The 2,560-nt window shown below is 21.6% G+C and overlaps 1 pseudogene; it reads right to left on the reverse strand.

Annotated features, from left to right (window-relative positions):
- Positions 1–312: 312 nt before the first annotated feature.
- Positions 313–1,785, reverse strand: LOC121467787 (annotated as a pseudogene).
- Positions 1,786–2,560: the final 775 nt, after the last annotated feature.

The following is a 2,560-nucleotide window of genomic DNA, read 5'->3' on the forward strand; positions in this document are numbered from 1 at the left end:
TTATTCTTTAATTGAAGCCAAAAAGAGGCGTATCACTGTTAATGATATAACTGGGAATTTAACCCCAATTAAGGAAGTATGTTGGTCAAGTAAAAGCTGCTAACTTTTTTCTTTTAATGGTTAAATTCCATTTATACTTCTATTTATATAGTTTAAATAAAACCTTACATTTTCATTGTAATAATAAAATATATTAATTTTTATAAATTACTAAAATTAATTCACTATATTCAAAGATTAATTAATCTCCATAACATCTTCAGTGTCATACTCTAAATATAAGCTATTTGAATATAAAAATAGTAAAAAATTAAATAAAATTAAAATTCAAAATACAAATAATATTAAATAAATTTTTAAACTATTATTATGTATTAAAAATAAAGTTTTAGAATAATTTATTAATTTATAATATAAATGTTGACCTCCAAAATATTCAGACCAACCTTGGTCAAAACTTTTAACAACTAATTGACCATAATTTAAAGGATAAAAAATTATTCCATAAGTTCTAATATAAGGTATAAATCATATTGAACCTAAAAATACTGAAAAATTATAATTTAATAAAGATTTGTTTAATGAATATAAATTTGTTATAGAAATTAAATACCCAAATAAACCTCCAAAAATACAAACAAATAAAGTTAATAATTTTATATACAAAGGTAAACAAATTATATAAGGAATAGGAAAAATTAATCAATTTAATATTCTACCTCCAATAATTCTCATAATTAATAAACCTATTATACCTCGCAATATAATTCAACTTTCATCATTTAATAAATTTAAACTTCCACAATTCAAGTCTCCAACTATAGAATAGTATACTAACCGAAAAGAATAACTTACAGTTAAACCAGTAGAAAAAAAATATAAAAAAAATGAAAATATATTAATATTTCTAATTATAACAATTTCTAAAATTATATCCTTAGAATAAAATCCAGCTAAAAATGGCATACCACATAAAGCTAAATTAGAAACATTAAAACAAGTAGAAGTTAAAGGCATATGAATTCTTAATCCTCCTATTAAACGAATATCTTGAGAGTTATTTATATTATGAATAATAGCTCCAGCACATATAAATAATAAAGCTTTAAATAAAGCATGAGTTAATAAATGAAATATAGCTAATTTATAAAAACCTATAGATAAAATTCTTATTATTAATCCTAACTGACTTAAAGTAGATAAAGCAATAATTTTTTTTAAATCAAATTCAAAATTAGCCCCTAAACCTGCTATAAATATTGTCAAACCAGATAATAATAGTAAAAGTTGTCCTAATCAAGAAGTTCTTAAAATAATATTAAATCGAATTAATAAATAAACTCCAGCTGTCACCAAAGTAGAAGAATGAACTAAAGCTGAAACAGGTGTAGGAGCTGCTATAGCTGCAGGTAATCAAGATGAAAAAGGAATTTGAGCTCTTTTAGTTATAGCAGCTAATATAACTAATCTACCAATTACTAATATTTCAAATTCACTTTGTATAACTTCTAAGTAAAAAATATAATTTCATCTTCCATAATTTAATATTCAAGCAATAGCTAAAAGAAGGGCTACATCCCCAATACGATTAGAAAGAGCTGTTAATATACCAGCATTATAAGATTTAATATTTTGAAAATAAATTACTAAACAATAAGACACCAACCCTAACCCATCTCATCCTAATAAAATTCTAATTAAATTAGGTCTAATAATTAATAATATTATTGATAAAACAAATATTAATACTAATATAATAAATCGATTAATATTTTCATCTGCTCTTATATATTCTTTTCTATAAAAAATTACTAAAGAAGCAATTATTAAAACAAAAGATATAAATAACAATCTTATTCAATCAAATAAAAAAGTCATAACAATTCTTATTGAATTTAAAGAAATAACTTCTCATTCAATAAAATAAATTATATTATTTAACAAAAAATATAAACTTAATAAAAAACAAGATAAACTAATAGAAATTAAATTAATAAATCTAATTCTACAAATTGATAAATATTTCACGATCTAAAATGAATTTTTTCATATCACTAACACCACAAATTAGTATTTTTTTTAAACTATTTAAATATTATAATCATAAAATACATGATTCTCTTTTTAAAATTAATAAATTTAAAGGTAATCAATGTAATAATATTAATAAATATTCTCGAATTTTACCTCCTCTAAAAGAATAAACTCCTGAAAATAATTTACCATGTTGACTAAAAGAATAGAGATAAAGAGTATAAGCTGCTCTAAAAAATGATAAAAATGATAATATAATTATAGAAACCCATGATCAAGATACAATTCTATTTAATAAAGAAATTTCTCCTAATAAATTTAATGTAGGAGGAGCAGCTATATTAGCAGAACTAAGTAAAAATCACCATAATGTTATAGCAGGTATAAAATTTAATAAACCCTTATTAATTAATATGCTACGACTGCCTAAACGTTCATATGACACATTAGCTAAACAAAATAAACCTGAAGAACATAATCCATGAGCAATTATTAAAGTATAAGAACCACATAACCCTCAATAAGT

The sequence above is a fragment of the Drosophila elegans genome, unplaced genomic scaffold (assembly GCF_018152505.1).
Source record: "Drosophila elegans isolate 14027-0461.03 unplaced genomic scaffold, ASM1815250v1 contig_738, whole genome shotgun sequence".
Taxonomy (NCBI): Eukaryota; Metazoa; Arthropoda; class Insecta; order Diptera; family Drosophilidae; genus Drosophila; species Drosophila elegans.